At 44.7% G+C, this 24,295-nt stretch overlaps 1 non-coding gene across 1 annotated transcript; it reads left to right on the top strand.

Annotated features, from left to right (window-relative positions):
* Positions 1–1,322: 1,322 nt before the first annotated feature.
* TRNAN-AUU (transfer RNA asparagine (anticodon AUU)) lies at positions 1,323–1,396 on the top strand. The gene has a single exon. It is a non-coding gene; the product is annotated as a tRNA-Asn (tRNA).
* The last annotated feature ends 22,899 nt before the right edge of the window (positions 1,397–24,295 follow it).

Raw genomic sequence — 24,295 nt, 5'->3', positions numbered from 1 at the left:
TCACTCATCATGGGAAAGTACCAATGTGTTTCTTCGTTGGTTGATAGAAGAAACATCTTACAAAAACTCTCCAGATTATTGACTTTATTAAGTTTTTCTAGGAAACGTTTTAGATGAATGCTTATTAGCCTTTGTCAGTATGTACTTTTGCAAAGTGTCTCTGTGGCGCAATCAGTTAGTGTGTACGGCTATTAACCAAAAGGTTGGTGGTTCAATCCCACCCAGGGACGTAATTGACCTTGTTATCAGATTTTGGTGATATTTAAGTAGACAAGTCAAAATTTCAAACCCCCTCTTATTGTGTAGGGTACCTGGCCTTCTCTGATGTAATCAGAGTTAGATTTGATTCAGTGATTTTATAAAAACAGCTAGGAAGCACAATTTAGCAGTGGTTTGCAGAGAAAAAAAATATGCTGGCATAAAAATCCAATTGAGTGATTAAACAGCTCTTAATTTTCTTGCTTTATTTTTATGCTAACAAATTTGTTCTCTGAAAAGTGTCCACAAAGCCAAGTCTCTGATTAACACCTTTGTAGGGATGGTTTTTCACCTATTACTAAATTAAACTTGCTTCATTGGAAAGGCAGCAAGATGCATCCTCATTTCAATGTCTACTGAAATAATACAGGTTGACACCAGGAAACATTAACGCCACTGCATCCTTGCTGCTTTCTCATGTGGAAGTCTGTTTAATGTGAAAACAAGGTGATATCTAATTAGCACACAGGTAAGGAATTACGAAAATCTTTATTTAAGGGTGAAGATGTTTCTCACAAAATTGTTGCCCCAATGCATCATTGAAATTCAAGCTGGAAAGATGATTTTAATATATCACTTGTACATTTTGTATTGCTCTTCTGGTGACAATGTAGTTTTTTTTGTCAATTACCATTTTAATAACAGGGTAAAGAAAATTAAGTGGATTTTTGAAAGAAAACTATACTATCAATATACTATTAAAACAAATTAAAATGGTAAAAGTTATTGTACTTTAAGTAAAAATAAAAGAGCAAAAATATCAATCCCAGTTTTGATTACTTAAATTAACAAAAAAAATGCATATAGCAAAGGATAGTTTCAATCTGCCTACCTCTGGGTTATGGGTCCAGCATGCTTCCATTGCAGTACTCTGCTGCACATGTAAGTGCAAGAGATCCTGAAGCACTCACTCATCATGGGAAAGTACCAATGTGTTTATTCGTTAGTTGATGGAAGAAACATCTTACAAAAACTCTCCAGATTATTGATTTTTTAATGTTTTTCTAGGAAACGTTCTAGATGTATGCTTATTAGCCTTTGTCAGTAGGCACTTTTTGCAAAGTGTCTCTGTGGCGCAATCGGTTAGTGTGTTCGGCTATTAACCGAAAGGTTGGTGGTTCAATCCCACCCAGGGACCTAATTAAACTTGTGATCAGATTTTGGTGATATTTAAGTAGACAAGTCAAAATTTCAAACCCCCTCTTATGGTGTAGGGTACATGGCCTTCTCTGATGTAATCAGAGTTAGATTTGATTCAGTGATTTTATAAAAAAACAGCTAGGAAGCACAATTTAGCAGTGGGTTGCAGAGAAAAAAAATATGCTGGCAGAAAAATCCAATCGAGTGATTAAACAGCTCTTCATTTTCTGGCTTTATTTTTATGCTAACAAATTTGTTCTCTGAAAAGTGTCCACAAAGCCAAGTCTCTGATTAACACCTTTGTAAGGATGGTTTTTCACCTATTACTAAATTAAACTTGCTTCATTGGAAAGGCAGCAAGATGCATCCTCATTTCAATGTCTACTGAAATAATACAAGTTGACACCAGGAAACATTAACGCCACTGCTTCCTTGCTGCTTTCTCATGTGGAAGTCTGTTTAATGTGAAAACAAGGTGATATCTAATTAGCACACAGGTAAGGAATTAAGAAAATCTTTATTTAAGGGTGAAGATGTTTCTCACAAATTTGTTGACCCAATGCATCATTGAAATTCAAGCTGGAAAGATGATTTTAATATATCACTTGTACATTTTGTATTGCTCTTCTGGTGACAATGTAGTTTGTTTTTGTCAATTACCATTTTAATAATAGGGTAAAGAAAATGAAGTGGATTTTTGAAAGAAAACAATACTGTCAATATACTATTAAAACAAATTAAAATGGTAAAAGTTATTGTACTTTAAGTAAAAATAAAAGAGACAAAATATCAATCCCAGTTTTGGATTACTTTAATTAACAAAAAAAAATGCATATAGCAGAGGATAGTTTCAATCTGCCTACCTCTGGGTTATGGGCCCATCATGCTTCCATTGCAGTACTCTGCTGCACATGTAAGTGCAAGAGATCCTGAAGCACTCACTCATCATGGGAAAGTACCAATGTGTTTCTTCGTTGGTTGATGGAAGAAACATCTTACAAAAACTCTCCAGATTATTGACTTTTTAAAGTTTTTCTAGGAAACGTTTTAGATGAATGCTTATTAGCCTTTGTCAGTATGGACTTTTGCAAAATGTCTCTGTGGCGCAATCAGTTAGTATGTACGGCTATTAACCATAAGGTTGGTGGTTCAATCCCACCCAGGGACCTAATTTCCCTTGTTATCAGATTTTGGTGATCTTTAAGTAGACAAGTCAAAATTTCAAACCCCCTGTTACGGTGTAGGGTACCTGGCCTTCTCTGATGTAATCAGAGTTAGATTTGATTCAGTGATTTTATAAAAACAGCTAGGAAGCACAATTTAGCAGTGGGTTGCAGAGAAAAAAAATATGCTGGCAGAAAAATCCAATTGAGTGATTAAACAGCTCTTCATTTTCTGGCTTTATTTTTATGCTAACAAATTTGTTCTCTGAAAAGTGTCCACAAAGCCAAGTCTCTGATTAACACCTTTGTAAGGATGGTTTTTCACCTATTACTAAATTAAACTTGCTTCATTGGAAAGGCAGCAAGATGCATCCTCATTTCAATGTCTACTGAAATAATACAAGTTGACACCAGGAAACATTAACGCCACTGCATCCTTGCTGCTTTCTCATGTGGAAGTCTGTTTAATATGAAAACAAGGTGATATCTAATTAGCACACAGGTAAGGAATTAAGAAAATCTTTATTTAAGGGTGAAGATGTTTCTCACAAAATCGTTGCCCCAATGCATCATTGAAATTCAAGCTGGAAAGATGATTTTAATATATCACTTGTACATTTTGTATTGCTCTTCTGGTGACAATGTAGTTTGTTTTTGTCAATTACCATTTTAATAATAGGGTAAAGAAAATGAAGTGGATTTTTGAAAGAAAACAATACTGTCAATATACTATTAAAACAAATTAAAATGGTAAAAGTTGTTGTACTTTAAGTAAAAATAAAAGAGCCAAAATATCAATCCCAGTTTTGGATTACTTTAATTAACAAAAAAAAATGCATATAGCAGAAGATAGTTTCAATCTGCCTACCTCTGGGTTATGGGCCCAGCATGCTTCCATTGCTGTACTCTGCTGCACATGTAAGTGCAAGAGATCCTGAAGCACTCACTCATCATGGGAAAGTACCAATGTGTTTCTTCGTTGGTTGATGGAAGAAACATCTTACAAAAACTCTCCAGATTATTGACTTTTTAAAGTTTTTCTAGGAAACGTTTTAGATGAATGCTTATTAGCCTTTGTCAGTATGTACTTTTGCAAAGTGTCTCTGTGGCGCAATCAGTTAGTATGTATGGCTATTAACCAAAAGGTTGGTGGTTCAATCCCACCCAGAGACCTAATTGACCTTGTTATCAGATTTTGGTGATTTTTAAGTAGACAAGTCAAAATTTCAAACCCCCTGTTATGGTGTAGGGTACCTGGCCTTCTCTGATGTAATCAGAGTTAGATTTGATTCAGTGATTTTATAAAAACAGCTAGGAAGCACAATTTAGCAGTGGTTTGCAGAGAAAAAAAATATGCTGGCAGAAAAATCCAATTGAGTGATTAAACAGCTCTTTATTTTCTGGCTTTATTTTTATGCTAACAAATTTGTTCTCTGAAAAGTGTCCACAAAGCCAAGTCTCTGATTAACACCTTTGTAAGGATGGTTTTTCACCTATTACTAAATTAAACTTGCTTCATTGGAAAGGCAGCAAGATGCATCCTCATTTCAATGTCTACTGAAATAATACAGGTTGACACCAGGAAACATTAACGCCACTGCATCCTTGCTGCTTTCTCATGTGGAAGTCTGTTTAATGTGAAAACAAGGTGATATCTAATTAGCACACAGGTAAGGAATTAAGAAAATCTTTATTTAAGGGTGAAGATGTTTCTCACAAAATCGTTGCCCCAATGCATCATTGAAATTCAAGCTGGAAAGATGATTTTAATATATCACTTGTACATTTTGTATTGCTCTTCTGGTGACAATGTAGTTTGTTTTTGTCAATTACCATTTTAATAATAGGGTAAAGAAAATTAAGTGGATTTTTGAAAGAAAACAATACTGTCAATATACTATTAAAACAAATTAAAATGGTAAAAGTTATTGTACTTTAAGTAAAAATAAAAGAGCCAAAATATCAATCCCAGTTTTGGATTACTTTAATTAACAAACAAAAAAATGCATATAGCAGAGGATAGTTTCAATCTGCCTACCTCTGGGTTATGGGCCCAGCATGCTTCCATTGCTGTACTCTGCTGCACATGTAAGTGCAAGAGATCCTGAAGCACTCACTCATCATGGGAAAGTACCAATGTGTTTCTTCATTGGTTGATAGAAGAAACATCTTACAAAAACTCTCCAGATTATTGACTTTTTTAAGTTTTTCTAGGAAACGTTTTAGATGAATGCTTATTAGCATTTGTCAGTATGGACTTTTGCAAAGTGTCTCTGTGGCGCAATCAGTTAGTGTGTACGGCTATTAATCAAAAGGTTGGTGGTTCAATTCCACCCAGGGACGTAGTTGACCTTGTTATCAGATTTTGGTGATCTTTAAGTAGACAAGTCAAATTTCATACCCCCTGTTATGGTGTAGGGTACCTGGCCTTCTCTGATGTAATCAGAGTTAGATTTGATTCAGTGATTTTATAAAAACATCTAGGAAGCACAATTTAGCAGTGGGATGCAGAGAAAAAGAAATATGCTGGCAAAAAAATCAAATTGCGTGATTAAACAGCTCTTCATTTTCTGGCTTTATTTTTATGCTAACAAATTTGTTCTCTGAAAAGTGTCCACAAAGCCAAGTCTCTGATTAACACCTTTGTAGGGATGGTTTTTCACCTATTACTAAATTAAACTTGCTTCATTGGAAAGGCAGCAAGATGTATCCTCATTTCAATGTCTACTGAAATAATACAGGTTGACACCAGGAAACATTAACGCCACTGCATCCTTGCTGCTTTCTCATGTGGAAGTCTGTTTAATGTGAAAACAAGGTGATATCTAATTAGCACACAGGTAAGGAATTAAGAAAATCTTTATTTAAGGGTGAAGATGTTTCTCACAAAATTGTTGACCCAATGCATCATTGAAATTCAAGCTGGAAAGATGATTTTAATATATCACTTGTACATTTTGTATTGCTCTTCTGGTGACAATGTAGTTTGTTTTTGTCAATTACCATTTTAATAATAGGGTAAAGAAAATGAAGTGGATTTTTGAAAGAAAACAATACTGTCAATATACTATTAAAACAAATTAAAATGGTAAAAGTTATTGTACTTTAAGTAAAAATAAAAGAGACAAAATATCAATCCCAGTTTTGGATTACTTTAATTAACAAAAAAAAATGCATATAGCAGAGGATAGTTTCAATCTGCCTACCTCTGGGTTATGGGCCCAGCATGCTTCCATTGCAGTACTCTGCTGCACATGTAAGTGCAAGAGATCCTGAAGCACTCACTCATCATGGGAAAGTACCAATGTGTTTCTTCGTTGGTTGATGGAAGAAACATCTTACAAAAACTCTCCAGATTATTGACTTTTTAAAGTTTTTCTAGGAAACGTTTTAGATGAATGCTTATTAGCCTTTGTCAGTATGGACTTTCGCAAAGTGTCTCTGTGGCGCAATCAGTTAGTATGTACGGCTATTAACCATAAGGTTGGTGGTTCAATCCCACCCAGGGACCTAATTGACCTTGTTATCAGATTTTGGTGAACTTTAAGTAGACAAGTCAAAATTTCAAACTCCCTGTTATGGTGTAGGGTACCTGGCCTTCTCTGATGTAATCAGAGTTAGATTTGATTCAGTGATTTTATAAAAACAGCTAGGAAGCACAATTTAGCAGTGGGTTGCAGAGAAAAAAAATATGCTGGCAGAAAAATCCAATTGAGTGATTAAACAGCTCTTCATTTTCTGGCTTTATTTTTATGCTAACAAATTTGTTCTCTGAAAAGTGTCCACAAAGCCAAGTCTCTGATTAACACCTTTGTAAGGATGGTTTTTCACCTATTACTAAATTAAACTTTCTTCATTGGAAAGGCAGCAAGATGCATCCTCATTTCAATGGTAAGTCAACCTTCTTGCCCTATGTTCCCTGTCAACGGATGAAGACGCATCATTATCTACCGCAGTCATTTTGGCCCAATAGATATGCAAGAAGTTTAGATTCCCCTTTCTTTGCAGGTAGAGGAAGGAAAAGGAAGAGGTCTGTAGCCTCTTCAAGATCGCAGGACCAGAGATTGTCCTCTGCTTCTGCCAAATCCACTGCATGACACTGGGGCTTTCTTGCAGGAGCCCACACCAGTGGGGGCACGTCTAAAACTCTTCAGTCAGTTCTGGATTCATTCGGACCTGGACTCGTGGGTTTTACAAATAGTGTCCCAAGGGTACAAACTGGGGTTTCAAGACGTTCCCCCTCACCGATTGTTCAAATTGGCCTTATTCAGCAGGGAGAAGGTTTTTATTCAAGCCTCTTCGTGGTCCCGAAGCCGGACGGCTCAGTCAGACCAATCTTAAATCTGAAATCCCTCAATTTCTTCCTAAAGAAATTCAATTTCAAGATGGAATTTCTCAGGGCAGTGATCTCCAGTCCGGAGGACGGAGATTTCATGGTTTTGGTAGACATAAAGGATGCCTACTTACATGTTCCCATTTAGCCACTGCCTCAAGCTACCTAAGGTTTGCAATTCAGGATTGTCATTACCAATTTCAGACATTGCCGTTTGGTCTGTCCACGGCTCCGAGGATTTTCACCAGGGTGATGGCGGAAATTATGGTTCTCCTTCGCAAGCAAGGAGTCACAATTATCCCGTACTTGGATGATCTCCTGATAAAGGCGAGATCCAGGGACCAGTTGGTGCAAAACATTGCACTCTCCCTGACAGTTCTTCAACAACATGGTTGGCTCCTAAACTTGCCAAAATCGCAGTTGGTCCCAATGACGCGGTTGTTGTTTTTGGGAGTCATACTGTTAGGCGCCAGGGTCCGCTTGATGGTCTGCGCGGCCCGGCGCCTAGCAACTAGAGACGCCGTGCACGTACAGCCGCCGGCTCCCTAGCAACGCTAGACGCCGGGCGCGCTGAGCCGCACGGACCCTAGCAACGGGGACGCCACTGGCGGACCGCGTTCCCCGTTGCTAGGCTTTAGGAAATTAAGATATTCACCTGCTCTCTGGCCGTGCAGCAAGGCAGCTGCACGGCATTTATTCTAATCAGCCTTTAGCAGCTGATTGGAGGACTCCTTGTTAAATACACTCCCAGGGCTTCTCACAGACGCCGGTAATAGCTTCCTGCATGCTGCCTTTGTTTGCTGAGAGTCTGTTTCCAGTCCTGCTGTATCCGGTCATTCCAGTCCGCAGAAGTCCGGTATTCGGGAGTTGTCATCTCATCCCAAGAGGTCGTTTGGTTCCCTGGAGTCCTGACTGATCACCGTTTTATATCCAGTGGTGTTCGTGAGTTGCGGCTCTGCCGTGTGTTGCGGCTCAGCCGCTTTACCTTTTATATTTTGTGTTTGGAGCATTTGCGGAGGGTTCCGCTTCCACAAGTCCTCTCTGGTACTTGGCGGTGCCGGGTAGGAGAATTGGACAAGTGGATATTTTGGTTGTCCTTTTTCCTGGCGGTTTCTCCGCACATATTATAGTTTTGAGTTTGCTTAGCCCCTGGCCTGGTTGTTTAGTTAGAGGGCCTCTTGTTATCACCCTGTCTCAGGTTTCCCTTTGTCTCTCATTAAGACCGGGGGGCATCGAAGTTGGGCAGACATAATCCGCCCTTCAAACGCGGCTGCCAAGGGCTCAAGAAACCATAGTCTCGCAGGGGATTTCTGACAACACGGGTGAGACAACAGAGTTAGGGCGCAAGGGGCTATTTTCCTGTCCTGCTCCCTTCCCCAGCATTCCGTTCCAGTGCTCCAGTCCTTGCCATAAGATCTTCTCTGACCAGAGTGCTGGAATCATAACATTATTACCGGCCATACCAAAACTTAAAATTAAACGGGGTTTAATTTTTTCTCATTCAGTTTTGTGAGAGTTTATCGGCCTCATGAATCCAACAGGTTTAGGGCCAAATCCTGGTCAGCTCTTAGTCAGCCAGATTCAAGAACTTACTCAGATGGTTCAGGATCTTTCTCTTCGGGTGAAGTCGCAGGAAGATCTTTTGCGAGCTTCCCCAAGGGTAGTCCATGAACCAAAGATGCATTTGCCTGACCGTTTTTCTGGTGATAGAAAAGAGTTTTTTTAATTTTAAAGAATCCTGTAAACTTTATTTTCGTTTAAGACCGACTTCCTCGGGTACTGAATCTCAGCGGGTCGGGTTTATTATTTCTTTGCTCCAGGGGGATCCTCAGACCTGGGCATTTGGTTTAAGAGCAGAGGATCCGGCATTGTTGTCAATTGACGCTTTTTTTGAGTCTTTAGGGCTCTTGTATGATGACCCTGATAGAGAGGCGTCCGCTGAAAGTCAGTTGCGCGCTCTCAGACAGGGTAGAAATCCTGCAGAGGTTTATTGTACGGAGTTTCGCCGTTGGTCGAACGACTGTGGCTGGAATGACCCAGCCCTGCGCAGTCAGTTTCGCCTCGGCTTATCAGAGTCTATAAAAGACAGTCTCCTTCAGTACCCCGCTCCTGAGACTCTCGATAAACTCATGGAGCTTTCTATTAAGATTGATCGTCGTCTCAGAGAGCGGAGGGCTGAAAAAGGAGCACCTGTAAGGTCAAGTCCGTGTGTATATTCCATTCCTGAAGACGTAGAGGAGACCATGCAGATGGGTCTCTCCCGGCTGTCTCCTGAAGAAAGAGCCAGAAGGCAAAATTCTGGTCTTTGTCTGTACTGTGGGGGTAAGGGACATTTTGCTCGTAATTGTCCGAACAAGTCGGGAAACGCTTTGACCAGGTGAATTGTGAGGGGGTTCACCTAGGTCTGCAGCTTATCTCCTCGAATAACTCCCTTTTAGTCCCAGTTAAAGTTTCCTTTGGCAGCCTCAGTTCTTTGGTGTCGGCTTTTGTTGACAGTGGAGCTGCAGGAAACTTTATGGATTTAACTTGGGCTAAGGCCTTAGGCATTCCTCAGTTACCTTTGGGTAGGTGTGTCACCATGCATGGCTTAGATGGGAGTCCGCTGTCTAATGGGATTATTTCTCTCCGTACACCCCCTGTACTACTTACAGTAGGAGCTCTACATTCCGAGAAAATCGAGTTCTTTCTTACACATTGCCCAGCAGTTCCAGTTGTTCTGGGTCACCCTTGGCTGGCCTTTCATAATCCCACCATTGATTGGCGGTCGGGGGAGATTTCACATTGGGGTACTTTTTGTGATAAGGAATGTATCACGTTTCCAGTCAGAGTAGCAGCTATCATTCCAGAACTCATTCCGGTGGAATACCAGGAGTTTGCTGATGTTTTCTCCAAAGGCAATGCGGACATTCTGCCTCCCCATCGGCCTTATGATTGTGCTATTGAGTTAATTCCTGGTGCCGCATTGCCAAAGGGAAGATTATATGCATTATCCGGGCCAGAAACTGCGGCTATGAATGATTATGTAAAGGAGAGCCTTGAGAAAGGATTTATTAGACCATCAAAATCTCCTTTAAGTGCAGGCTTCTTCTTTGTGGAGAAAAAGGATGGCTCGCTTAGACCTTGCATTGATTTTAGAGCCCTGAATAAGATCTCAGTTAAAAACACCTATCCTTTGCCGTTGATTTCTGTACTCTTTGATCAGTTACGTTCTGCTGTGATTTTTTCTAAAATTGACCTTAGAGGAGCGTACAACCTCATCCGAATTAAATCTGGAGATGAGTGGAAAACGGCCTTCAGTACTCAGTCGGGTCACTACGAATACCTGGTGATGCCGTTCGGCCTGTCCAATGCTCCGGCAGTTTTTCAAGACCTCATTAACGATGTGCTCCGTGACTTCCTAGGGAAATTCGTGGTCGTTTACTTAGACGACATCCTGATTTTTTCTAAATCAATGGAACAACATGTTACCCAGGTGCGTCTGGTTCTTCAAAAGTTATGTGAGAATCATTTATATGCCAAGCTGGAGAAGTGTGAGTTTCATGTCACGGAAGTATCTTTTTTAGGGTACATAATTTCCCCTCAGGGATTTTCCATGGAACCAAAGAAACTCCAGGCCATCCTTAGTTGGGCGCAACCCACCAATTTAAAAGCAATTAAGCGTTTTTTAGGGTTTGCGAATTATTATAGGAGGTTCATTCATTCTTTTTCTGACCTGGTTGCTCCCATTGTAGCTCTGACAAAGAAAGGAGCGGATCCTACCAACTGGTCGCGTGAAGCTGAGTTGTCCTTCCGGGCCTTGAAACAAGCCTTTGTCTCGGCTCCAGTCCTCAGACATCCTAATCCGGAATTGCCCTTTGTGGTGGAGGTTGATGCCTCGGAGGTTGGAGTGGGGGCTATCCTTTCTCAAAAGGATCCGGAGTCTCTGGAGTTACATCCTTGTGCCTTTATGTCCAGGAAATTCTCCTCCGCTAAATCCAACTATGACGTTGGTAATCGGGAGTTACTGGCGGTAAAATGGGCTTTCGAGGAGTGGAGGCATTGGCTGGAGGGAGCAAAACATACTATTTCGGTATTGACTGACCATAAGAACCTGCAATAGATTGAATCAGCTAAGCGGCTTAATGCCCGGCAGGCACGTTGGGCATTATTTTTTACGCGTTTCAAATTTATAATCACTTTCAGGCCTGGTTCCAAGAATACTAAGGCTGATGCCCTGTCACATAGCTTTCTTCCGGTTCACAATAACAATCCTGTTACCCCCATACTTCCATCTTCGGTCATCTGGGCGGGCCTCACACAAGATTTATTTACCCAGTTAAAACAGCTTCAACACCAAGCTCCTAGAATTACTCCTGCTGGTCGTCTTTACGTCCCTGAGTTTTTGAGAGTTACTGTTTTAACGGAATTCCATGATAACAAAGTTTCAGGGCATCCAGGAGTCTCTAAGACATTGGAGTTAGTCTCTCGCTCAGTATGGTGGCCTGGTCTTTCTAAAGACGTCAAGGAATTTGTTTATTCATGTCAGGTTTGTGCACAGCATAAGGTTCCCCGTTCCTTGCCCATCGGGCAACTTATGCCCTTAAATGTTCCTCTCAGGCCGTGGTCTCATATTTCCATGGATTTTGTGGTTGACCTTCCCCTTTCAGCCGGATTCCGAGTCATATGGGTGGTAGTGGACCGTTTTAGTAAAATGGCTCATTTTATTGCTCTTCCCCGATTGCCTTCTGCCCAAGGGTTGGCAGTTTTGTTTCTCCGCCATGTATTCAGGCTTCATGGGTTGCCTACTGATATTGTTTCTGATCGGGGTCCACAATTCATCGCACAATTCTGGAAATGTTTTTGTGCCTCATTGAAGATGAAATTGTCGTTAACATCCGGTTACCACCCACAATCCAACGGGCAAACCGAACGAGTTAACCAATCATTGAAACAATATTTGCGCTTGTATTCAGCCAAACTCCAGAATGATTGGTCCGAGTTTCTTCCGTTGGCTGAATTTGCTTACAATAATTCTTGTCATTCCTCCACTAAAGAGTCTCCATTCTTTTCAGTTTTTGGTTTTCACCCCAGAGCTAATTCTTTTTTTCATCATTCCTCAGTCTCCTCGCTTACCTTAACCTCCCATCTCAGAGCCATTTGGAAAAAGGTGCACCTTGCTCTCAGAAAAGCGGCCTTTCGAGAGAAGAAATTTTCTGACAGGCTCCGACGTCCTTGCACTTTTAAGGTGGGAGATAGGGTGTGGTTGTCGACTCGCAACATCAGGCTTCGACAATCCTCAGCTAGACTGGGACCCAAATTTATTGGGCCATTTCTTATTATTAAAAGAGTCAACCCAGTTGCCTTTCGGTTACGTTTACCAAGATCTCTCAGGATTGGAAATACGTTTCATTGTTCCCTGTTGAAACAATACGTTTCTTCCAGTAGATTTCCTCGGAAGATCTCTCAGGGTAGATCTCCAGTGGATGTACAGGGACAACAGGAGTTCTTGGTAGAGAAGGTTCTCGATTCCAAATTGTCCCGGGATCGGCTGTATTTTCTGGTTCCCTGGAAAGGCTATGGTCCGGAGGAAAGGTCTTGGGTCCTGGATAAGGATCTTCATGCCCCGAGGCTCAAGAGGGCATTTTTTCGGGAATTTCCTCAGAAACCTGGCTTTAGGGGTTCCTTGACCCCTCCTCAAGGGGGGGGTACTGTTAGGCGCCGGGGTCCGCTTGATGGTCTGCGCGGCCCGGCGCCTAGCAACTAGAGATGCCGTGCACGTACAGCCGCCGGCTCCCTAGCAACGCTAGACGCCGGGCGCGCTGAGCCGCACGGACCCTAGCAACGGGGACGCCACTGGTGGACCGCGTTCCCCGTTGCTAGGCTTTAGGAAATTAAGATATTCACCTGTTCTCTGGCCGTGCAGCAAGGCAGCTGCACGGCATTTATTCTAATCAGCCTTTAGCAGCTGATTGGAGGACTCCTTGTTAAATACACTCCCAGGGCTTCTCACAGATGCCGGTAATAGCTTCCTGCATGCTGCCTTTGTTTGCTGAGAGTCTGTTTCCAGTCCTGCTGTATCCGGTCATTCCAGTCCGCAGAAGTCCGGTATTCGGGAGTTGTCATCTCATCCCAAGAGGTCGTTTGGTTCCCTGGAGTCCTGACTGATCACCGTTTTATATCCAGTGGTGTTCGTGAGTTGCGGCTCTGCCGTGTGTTGCGGCTCAGCCGCTTTACCTTTTATATTTTGTGTTTGGAGCATTTGCGGAGGGTTCCGCTTCCACAAGTCCTCTCTGGTACTCGGCGGTGCCGGGTAGGAGAATTGGACAAGTGGATATTTTGGTTGTCCTTTTTCCTGGCGGTTTCTCCGCACATATTATAGTTTTGAGTTTGCTTAGCCCCTGGCCTGGTTGTTTAGTTAGAGGGCCTCTTGTTATCACCCTGTCTCGGGTTTCCCTTTGTCTCTCATTAAGACCGGGGGGCATCGAAGTTGGGCAGACATAATCCGCCCTTCAAACGCGGCTGCCAAGGGCTCAAGAAACCATAGTCTCGCAGGGGATTTCTGACAACACGGGTGAGACAACAGAGTTAGGGCGCCAGGGGCTATTTTCCTGTCCTGCTCCCTTCCCCAGCATTCCGTTCCAGTGCTCCGGTCCTTGCCATAAGATCTTCTCTGACTAGAGTGCTGGAATCATAACACATACTGGACACAGAAGAGGTTTTCTTCCAGTGGAAAGGCTATGGAGTTCCAGAGTCTGGTCAAACAAATTCTGAAACCAGCAAGAGTGTTAATCCATCAATGCATTCAGTTGCTGGGGAAGATGGTTGTGGCCTACGAGGCCATTCAGTTTGGCAGGTTCCATGCCAGAGTGTTCCAGTGGGACCTGTTGGACAATTGGTCCGGATCCCACCTACACATGCACCGGAGGATAATCCTGTCTTCCAAGACCAGAATCTCACTCCATTGGTGGCTGCACAGTTCTCACCTCCTAGAGGGGCGATGGTTCGGGATCCAGGACTGGATCCTAGGGACCACAGATGCAACCCTCCGAGGCTGGGGAGCAGTCACACAGGGGGAAAACGTCCAAGGAAGATGGTCAAGTCAGGAAAGTTGTCTCCACATAAATGTTCTGGAGTTAAGGGCCATTTAATAACTGCAGACACAGTACACACTGGGACGGGTGCCCAGCATCCTCAACAGACTAAGAGAAAAGGATTTACCGGTAGGTATTAAAATCCTAGTTTCTCTAAAGTCCTAGAGGATGCTGGGGACTCCGTAAGGACCATGGGGATAGACGGGCTCCACAGAGTTCATGATCTTCACTGAGGTAGCGCACAGCACTGCAGCTGTGCGCCATTGCTCCCATACACCTCACATACTCCGGTCACTGTAAGGGTGCAGGGCGCAGGGGGGGCGCCCTGGGCAGCAATATAAACCTCTTTTTGGCAAAAATATAACATATATACAGCTGGGCACTGTATATATGTATGAGCCCCCACCAATTTTACAGTTTAAGCGGGACAGAAGCCCGCCGCCGAGGGGGCGGGGCTTCTCCCTCAGCACTCACCAGCGCCATTTTTTCTCCTCAGCACCGCTGAGAGGAAGCTCCCCGGACTCTCCCCTGCTTATACCACGGTAGAGAAGAGGGTTGAAAAGAGAGGGGGGGCACATAATTCGGCGCAAATTACATACAGCAGCGCTACTGGACAAACATTAAGTTACTGTGTTATTCCTGGGTTATATAGCGCTGGGGAGTGTGCTGGCATACTCTCTCTCTGTCTCTCCAAAGGGCCTTGTGGGGAAACTGTCTTCAGAAAAAGTATTCCCTGTGTGTGTGGTGTGTCGGTACACGTGTGTCGACATGTCTGAGGAAAAAGGCTATATTAGAGAGGAGCGGGAGCAAATGAATGTGGTGTCTCCGCTGACACCTGATTGGATGGATATGTGGAATGTTTTAAATGCTAGTGTAAACTCATTGTACAAAAGATTAGACAAGGCTGAAGCTTTGGGACAGTCAGGGACTCAACCCATGCCTGATCCTATGTTGCAGGGACTGTCAGGGTCTCATAAGCGCCCACTATCCCAGATTGTTGACACAGATACCGACACGGATTCTGACTCCAGTGTCGATTACGATGATGCAAAGTTACAGCCAAAATTGGCAAAATCCATTCGATATATGATTATGGCAATAAAAGATGTTTTGCACATCACAGAGGAACCCCCTGTCCCTGACAAGAGGGTACATATGTACAAGGGAAAGAAGCCTGAGGTAACCTTTGAGGGGGTCACACGAGCTGAACGAGTTATGTGAAAAAGCTTGGGAATCTCCAGATAAAAGACTGCAGATTTCCAAAAGGATTCTTATGGCGTATCCTTTTCCATCAACGGATAGGTTACGATGGAAATCCTCCCGTAGGATGGACAAAGCATTAACACGCACAGCTACAGTTGGAAAATCAAATTTTTTACCTTATGTTCCCTCACAGCATAAGAAAGCTCCGCATTATCAAATGCAGTCCTTTCGGTCACAAAGAAACAAGAAAGTGCGAGGTGCGTCCTTTCTTGCCAGAGGTAGGGGCAGAGGAATAAAGCTGCACAACACAGCTAGTTCCCAGGAACAGAAGTCCTCCCCGGCCTCTACAAAATCTACCTCATGACGCTGGGGCTCCACTGGCAGAGTCCGGCCCATGTGATGTCATGCAGCTGCTCTGACCACGCCTCCTGTTTCTCCGTTGCCGACCCCATTTTGAAACCGTGCCCCCGCACCGCTCCATCTCCGACTTGGAAATGGAGTGTTGTTGACCCCCCTCCCCCCCCCCTTCACCGATTCACAGGCAGAGGTGATCGCATTATCTGCGGGGTGCCGCAGAAAATGCAGGCGGATGCGTATGCTCTTAGCAGTTTTTGCAGTTGGATTGCGATCCAACCTGAATCAGGCCCCATTACCTATCACAATGCACTGCGGGTAGTACAAAATGGGGTTAATATAGGAGAAAAAACCCCAGAGCTGTGCTCCTTAACTGTCCCTGGTGGCTAGTGGAGCGACTGCCCAGTAATCAGTGTCCACGCCAGTGCGCACACGGCCCGCCCCCATCAGCGGCCTCGTGATCCCGGAGGGCGGTGTGTGTGTGACTGACCTTAGGAAGAAACCGGAGCCTCCGCTGCAGTGACCCAGCAACCGGGGCACGGGAGTATACTGCGCCACTGGGAGTGATGGAGCTGCAGTAAAGAGGTCTATTAGACCTAGCCTGCTGCAGCCCTTGTAGATTCTTATAAAAAAAGTTATTATTTTCTTGCCAAAATTAATAGCTAAGAATAGGCTGCCTGAGGCAGCCCCCTGTTAAGTGGCCTGCTACTGAAGGCACCAACTACAAACTGAGCTCCCTGTTCATGGAAGCGAGGTTATAGAGGAGGGGGCGCTGAGCATCTTGGGAACAGTCAAAAGCTTTGAGCCTGTGGGTGCCTCAGATCAAGATCCTACTCTGGTGTACATACAATGTGAATCCTTGTGGAGTCCAGTGTACCCCACAGAAGAAATGAATGCGTCACACCCATTGGCAGCAACATTAGAATAGCTGCTGATGGGCACAATTGAGAAAGGAAGGGGGGAAAACATTTGAATCCAGCACATATATGTAATTTGAATATGTAATTTGTACCTTCCTACTTTAAAATGTAATGGATGAAACTCACCCTGTGAGAACTATCTTCATGATCAAGAGATCTCATATGCAAGATAAGTATGTGTTGGGATAGGGCTGTGGAGGGCGGCTGCTCGGGCACACCCCTGTCAAGTTAAGGAGATTCAACTGAGGAAGCACAAGGGAACTCTCATCTGGGAACAACAACTGCAGGGAGAACACATTTTCAGACGAATGTGGGAGGGCAGAAGGCTGCCTAATACTGGAGCACCCCCAAACAACAAACCAAATGCAACAACTACTGCAAGAATTCCTGGGGGAAGGCCTGCAGCAGATGGATTTGCATATAGTGATGTCATCCAAGCAGTGGGCATAGTTGGCTGCAACCCTCGTCTGCATATGAAAAGAGAAAAGGGTCACGCAGGGCATGGCGGCCTTTGTGGGGTTGCGCTTGGATGACCCCTAAATCGCTTTATACACCCCCACCCCCCATCAGTGTGGGCTCATGTTGGCCATGCCCCAGCCCCTGAAGCATTCAAGCTGATTTCTTGCAGCAGCTGGACCCAGAAACAGCTCCAGAGTTGCTCTACAAGACAAGTAAAAGGGTGTGAGCCCTGCAGCACCACCTGTAGTTTGCATACACACATATATAGGACAGCATCTCTTATATGCCCCAGGGTCAATAAAATAGTATCCTTATCTAGGGTATCCATCCCCTCAGATAAGGTATCCGTCCATGCCGCTACAGCACTACACACCCAGGCCGACGCAATTGTCGGTCTGAGTAAGGTACCTGAATGTGTATAAATGGACTTCAGGGTAATCTCCTGTTTGCGGTCAGCAGACTCTTTGAGGGTAGCCGTATACTGGGACGGGAGGGCTACCTTCTTGGATAAGCGTGTTAATGCTTTGTCCACCCTAGGGGAGGATTCCCATCGTAACCTATCCATTGATGGGAAAGGATACGCCATAAGAATCCTTTTGGAAATCTGCAGTCTTTTATCTGGAGATTCCCAAGCTTTTTCACATAACTCGTTCAGCTCGTGTGACCCCCTCAAAGGTTACCTCAGGCTTTTTCACCTTGTACATATGTACCCTCTTGTCAGGGACAGGGGGTTCCTCTCTGATGTGCAAAACATCTTTTATTGCCATAATCATATATCGAATGGATTTTGCCAATTTTGGCTGTAACTTTGCATCATCGTAATCGACACTGGAGTCAGAATCCGTGTCTGTATCTGTGTCAACAATCTGGGATAGTGGGCGCTTATGAGACCCTGACAGTCCCTGCAACATAGGATCAGGCATGGGTTGAGACCCTGACTGTCCCAAAGCTTCAGCCTTGTCTAATCTTTTGTGCAATGAGTTTACACTAGCATTTAAAACATTCCACATATCCATCCAATCAGCTGTCGGCGGAGACACCACATTCATTTGCTCCTGCTCCTCTCTAATATAGCCTTCTTCTTCAGACATGTCGACACACGTGTACCGACACACCACACACACAGGGAATGCTTTTTCTGAAGACAGTTTCCCCACAAGGCCCTTTGGAGAGACAGAGAGAGAGTATGCCAGCACACCCCCCAGCGCTATAACCCAGGAATACACAGTAACTTAATGTTTGCCCAGTAGTACTGCAGCATGTAATTTGCGCCAAATTATGTGCCCCCCCCCCTCTTTTCAACTCTCTTGTCTACCGTGGTATAAGCAGGGGAGAGTCCGGGGAGCTTCCTCTCAGCGGTGCTGTGAAGAAAAAATGGCGCTGGTGAGTGCTGAGGGAGAAGCCCCGCACCCTCGGCGGCAGGCTTCTGTCCCGCTTAAACTGTAAAATTGGCGGGGGCTCATACATATATACAGTGCCCCGCTGTATATGTGTTATATTTTTGCCAAAAAGAGGTTTATATTGCTGCCCAGGGTGCCCCCCCCTGCGCCCTGCACCCTTACAGTGACCGGAGTGTGTGAGGTGTATGGGAGCAATGGCGCACAGCTGCAGTGCTGTGCGTTACTTCAGTGAAGATCATGAAGTCTTCTGCCGCCTCTGAAGTCTTCTTTTCTTCTCATACTCACCCGGCTTCTATCTTCCGGCTCTGCAAGGGGGACGGAGGCGCGGCTCTGGGACGGACGGCGAGGGTGAGATCCTGCGTACCAATCCCTCTGGAGCTAATGGTGTCCAGTAGCCTAAGAAGCAGGACCTTGCAACTCAGAGAGTAGGGCTGCTTCTCTCCCCTCAGTCCCTCGATGAGGGAGTCTGTTGCCAGCAGTGCTCCCTGAAAATTAAAAACCTAACAAAATACTTTCTGTCAGAAAGCTCAGGAGAGCTCCTGAAAAGCACCCAGTCTCCACTGGGCACAGTATCAAACTGAGGTCTGGAGGAGGGGCACACCCAGAACTAAAGTCTTTCTTAAAGTGCCCATGTCTCCTGCGGAGCCTATCTATCCCCATGGTCCTTACGGAGTCCCCAGCATCCTCTAGGACGTTAGAGAAAATAGGATTTTAATACCTACCGGTAAATCCTTTTCTCTTAGTCCGTAGAGGATGCTGGGCACCCGTCCCAGTGCGTACTGTGTCTGCAGTTATTAAATGGCCCTTAACTCCAGAACATTTATGTGGAGAAAACTTTCCTGACTTGACCATCTTCCTTGGATGTTTTCCCCCTGTGTGACTGCTCCCCAGCCTCGGAGGGTTGCATCCATGGTCCCTAGGATCCAGTCCTGGATCCCGAACCATCGCCCCTCTAGGAGGTGAGAACTGTGCAGCCACCAATGGAGTAAGATTCTGGTCTTGGAAGACAGGATTATCCTCCGGTGCATGTGTAGGTGGGATCCGGACCACTTGTCCAACAGGTCCCACTGGAACACTCTGGCATGGAACCTGCCAAACTGAATGGCCTCGTAGGCCGCAACCATCTTCCCCAGCAACAGAATGCATTGATGGATTAACACTCTTGCTGGTTTCAGAATTTGTTTGACCAGACTCTGGAACTCCATAGCCTTTCCACTGGAAGAAAGCCTCTTCTGTGTCCAGTATTACTCCCAGAAACAACAACCGCGTCATTGGGACCAACTGCGATTTTGGCAAGTTTAGGAGCCAACCATGTTGTTGAAGAACTGTCAGGGAGAGTAGATGTTTTGCACCAACTGGTCCCTGGATCTCGCCTTTATCAGGAGATCATCCAAGTACGGCATAATTGTGACTCCTTGCTTGCGAAGGAGAACCATCATTTCCACCATCACCCTGGTGAAAATCCTCGGAGCCGTGGACAGACCAAACGGCAACGTCTGAAATTGGTAATGACAATCCTGAATTGCAAACCTCAGGTAGCTTGATGCAGTGGCTAAACGGGAACATGTAATTAGGCATCCTTATGTCTACCAAAACCATGAAATCTCCTTCCTCCGGACTGGAGATCCCTACCCTGAGAGATTCCATCTTGAAATTGAATTTCTTTAGGTAGAAATTGAGGGATTTCAGATTTAAGATTGGTCTGACTGAGCCGTCCGGCTTCGGGAGCACGAAGAGGCTTGAATAAAAACCTTCTCCCTGCTGACTAAGGCCGATTTGAACAATCGGTGAGGGGGAACGTCTTGAAACCCCAGTTTGTACCCTTGTGACACTATTTGTAAAACCCACGAGTCCAGGTCCAAATTAATCCAGAACTGACTGAAGTGTTTTAGACGTGCCCCCACTGGTGTGGGCTCCTGCAAGAGAGCCCCAGCGTCATGCAGTGGATTTGGCAGAAGCAGAGGACGATCTCTGCTCCTGCGATCTTGAAGAGGCTACAGACCTCTTCCCTCTTCTCCTTCCTCTACCTGCAAAGAAAGGGGAATCTTAACTTCTTGCATATCTATTGGGACAAAATGACTGCGTTAGACAATGATGCGTCTTCATCCGTTGAGAGGGAACATAGGGCAAGAAGGTTGACTTACCTGCGGGAGCTGCCGAGATCAAATTAACTAGGCCGTTGCCAAACAAGGCTTCACCTTCATAGGGAAGAGACTCCCTTTCTTCTTGGAGTCAGCATCAGCATTCCCTTGGTGAATCCACAATGCCCTCCTATCCGAGACTGCCATGAAATTGGCCCGTGAACTCAAGAGTCCTATATCCCTTGCAGTCGTAAGTATGCTGCAGTGTCCTTGATATGATCCAACGTAAGGAGTATCCCATCTCTCCAAGATATCTATATCGGAAGACAAGGTATTCGACCAATTCTTGAATACTACTACTCACCCATGCGCATGTAATGGCAGGTCTAAGTAATGTACCCGTGGTTACATAACTAGAAATAATGTAGCTTCCTGCATATGATCCGCTGGATTTGTGACAGGGCCCCGTGCAGAACAGGGGGTGACTCCCACTTTATTCTGTCCGCAGCAGGAAATGAATAAACAATCGGAAACCTTTTGGGGATTTGAAACCATCTTGTCGAGCTGGATCAGACTTTCTCAAACAGAGATGGAGGAACGTTACATCAGCTTTCATTATATATCTATATATACATACATATAGACCCCTTTGTCAGGAACAGCAGGGTCCTCAGTGATGTTAATATGTCCTTAATATCCACAATCATGTACTGAATGCTCCTTGCCAATATTGGATCTAATCAGGAAATATTATGGTCGACATAGGAATCAGTATCCGAGTCAGTATCAGTGTGTAGTAACATTTTTGCGGGCCTGAGGGAAAAGAAGCATAGCCATGAACATCACATCTATTCTCTACGTCTGTGTCTGGGACACAGATTTATCCAACCTCACTCTGATATTATTGAAACTTTCACCCAGTCAGTTATTGGTGGTGCCAACAGGGCCACCATCATATGTCTGCATTCCTAATATAGTTTCCTCTTGGGAAAAACATTCAGCCACCGACATGTTGACACACATGTACCAAGTACCCACAGACACATCGGCTTATGGGGGATAGACCTACAGTAAATCTGTCAGAGGGACAGAGAGGATTTTTCAGCTCACAACCCAGCGCCAAAAGTACACAGTCTGGGAAATAATAAACTCTATAGTGATAGACTTGTAACGCTCTATAGATGTGCTGGTGAGGTGAGGAAGAAGCCCCGCCGCTGTAATGGCACGCTTCTGTCCCGCTCAGAAACAAATAATTAATTACGCTGGCGGGGTAAGGACAGTGCCCAGGCACTAATGTCCACTTTTGCCAGCCTTTTGTGAGGAATTTATGCTGCCCACGGTGCCCCCCCCCACCCACCCACATGCCCTGCACCCTGCAGTGCCTGTGTTTGTGTGGAAGCATGGCGCACAGCATTCCGCTCGCTGCGTGGTACCTCAGAATGCCGTCACTGGAGAAGAAGTCTTCTGTTCTTCTGCTACTCGCCTGTCTTCTGACTTCTGGCTCTGTAAGGGGGTGATGGCAGGCTACGGGAGTGGGCATCTAGGCGTACCCAGCGATCAGCACCCTCAGGAGCTAATGGTGTCCTGTCAGCCAGAAGCAGAGCCATTGAACTCACTAGAAGTTGGTCATACTTCTCTCCCCTAAGTTCCACGAAGCAGGGAGACTGTTGCCAGCAGCCTCCCTGAAAATAAGAAAAACTAACGTAAGTCTTTTCAGAGAAACTCAGTAGAGCTCCCCTGTAGTGCATCCAGTCTCACTGGGCACAATTCTAAAACTGGAGTCTGGAGGAGGGGCATAGAGGGAGGAGACAGTTCACACCCTTTGAAAGTCTTAAAGTGCCCATGTCTCCTGCGGATCCCGTCTATACCCCATGGTTCTTAATGTGATCCCAGCATCCTCTAGGACGTATGAGAAAACAAATAACGCACACACGAGGAGGAGAGAACAAAGGAAGCTATAAGGAGGGGAGGGGAGGGGAGGGGGGGGGGGAGGTAAGGTAGTAAAGGGATATTGGATAAACTACAACCTTATACATGTTCATTAATGTACCAGTAGTTAGAAGTAGAAGAGCTCTAACAGAAACCACAAAGCTTATCTAAAGCCACACCACACTGGATATGCCCAATCTCATTTGATCTTTGAAGCAAAGCAGTATTGGACTTTGTTACTACCAAGCAGTCTCCCATCCATGTATTATCAGATTCTTTAGGTGTTTTTAAACTATCAACACCCTTTTCTTGGTACTGTACATTTAATTTTTACACATATTCTTTTATGTACCAGAAGTTAGAAGTAGAAGAGCTCTAACAGAAACCACGAGCTCATCTACAGCCACAGCACACTGGATTTGCCCAATCTCTCCTGATCATGGAAGCTGAGCAGTGTTGGTCCTGGTTTTAGTACTTGGATGGGAGACCACCAGGAAATACCAGGAGCTGTGTGTATTTTTACAATACCAACACCGTTCTCTTGATGCATTCCATTTTGAAACATTGGGGCAGATCTATTAAGCCTGGTGAACTGATAAAGTGCAAGGTGATAAAGTACCAGCCAGTCAGCTCCTAACTGTCATTTTTCAAACCCAGCCTGTGACATGGCAATTAGGAGTTGATTGGCTGGTACTTTATCACCATGCAAATTATCATTTCACCAGGTTTAATAAATCGTCCGCTTATTCATTTATGTACGAGTAGTTAGAAGTAGAAGAACTCTAACAGAAACCACTAAGCTCATCTACAGCCACACCACACTGTATATGCCCAATATCACCTGATCTTAGGCCTGGTTTGTTCTTGGATGTGAGACCACCTGGGAATACCAGGTGCTGTAGGTAGTTTTATACTACCAACACCGTTCTCTTGATGCATTCTATTTTGAAACTTATTCATTGATGTAGAAGTTAGAAACAGCAAAAATCATCTACAGCCGCATCACACTGGATATGTCCAATCCAGTGGCGTAACTAGAAATTTTTCTCCCCCAAGCCAAAAAATTCTTCGGCGCCCCCCCCCCCCTTCATGCTCCATAATTGGGAGCAAGAAAGGGATAAATATGCGCGCGCCTAAGGCGCGCGCGTCAAAAAAGGGGCGTGGTTTTGTTGGAGTGGGCGTGGTTTCACATAAAGGGGCGTGGCATTGCAGGGAAAGACTACCTTATACCCCAGTTTTGCAACCTGCACGCCCATACGTTGGCCACCACAGGAAAGAAAAATAATCCTGATTCATGCCCCTTACATTATTTGTCATTTTTCCTCCTTATAGTAATGCCCAGTATACATTATGCCACATACTGCAATGGCCCTTAGACATTATGCCGCACACAATAATGCACGACACAATATGCACACACTGTAATGCCCCCGACACATTATGCCACACACCGTAATGTCTGTGACACATTATGCCACACACCGTAATGCCTGTGACACATTATGACAGGAATCGCAATGCCCGTTATACATTATGCTACACACTGCAATGCCCCTGATACATTATAGCACATACAATGTCTGTGACACATTATGACACACACCGCAATGTCCGTGATACATTATGCCACACACTGCAATTAGAGATGAGCGGGTTCGGTTTCTCTGAATCCGAACCCGCACGAACTTCATGTTTTTTTCACGGGTCCGAGCAGACTCGGATCCTCCCGCCTTGCTCGGTTAACCCGAGCGCGCCCGAACGTCATCATAACACTGTCGGATTCTCGCGAGACTCGGATTCTATATAAGGAGCCGCGCGTCGCCGCCATTTTCACACGTGCATTGAGATTGATAGGGAGAGGACGTGGCTGGCGTCCTCTCCATTTAGATTAGGGTTGAGAGAGAGAGAGAGAGATTGACCTGAGGCTGTGATACTGTAGAAGAGAGTGCAGAGTTTAGTGACTGACGACCACAGTGACCACCAGA

Source organism: Pseudophryne corroboree, unplaced genomic scaffold (assembly GCF_028390025.1).
Source record: "Pseudophryne corroboree isolate aPseCor3 unplaced genomic scaffold, aPseCor3.hap2 scaffold_826, whole genome shotgun sequence".
NCBI classification, from domain to species: Eukaryota; Metazoa; Chordata; class Amphibia; order Anura; family Myobatrachidae; genus Pseudophryne; species Pseudophryne corroboree.
Note: the sequence above shows the minus strand (reverse complement) of the source record. Positions and strands in the feature narration are given on the sequence as shown.